The sequence below is a fragment of the Odontomachus brunneus genome, unplaced genomic scaffold (assembly GCF_010583005.1).
Source record: "Odontomachus brunneus isolate Ranch 3 - 2012 unplaced genomic scaffold, Obru_v1 Obru_scaffold_069, whole genome shotgun sequence".
Classification (NCBI taxonomy): domain Eukaryota; kingdom Metazoa; phylum Arthropoda; class Insecta; order Hymenoptera; family Formicidae; genus Odontomachus; species Odontomachus brunneus.
The window spans coordinates 922,610-922,845 of NW_022639519.1; positions in this window are offsets into that span (position 1 = coordinate 922,610).

The window sequence follows — 236 nt, forward strand, 5'->3', positions numbered from 1 at the left end:
AAAATTGGTGCTAATCTATATTGTATATGAAAATGACACTCAAAGTTTTAGAATAATTAAGAATCTAGATTAAATATTGTTTCATTTATTTTAATAAAAAAAATAAATTATAAAAATTAAACGTTAAAGTCAAGAAATATTGCTATTTAACTATATCGTACACATATATCATACATTTTTATACAGAAAATAGAAATATTAATCTATTTCTAACTTCTTGTTGGGACTATACGGAT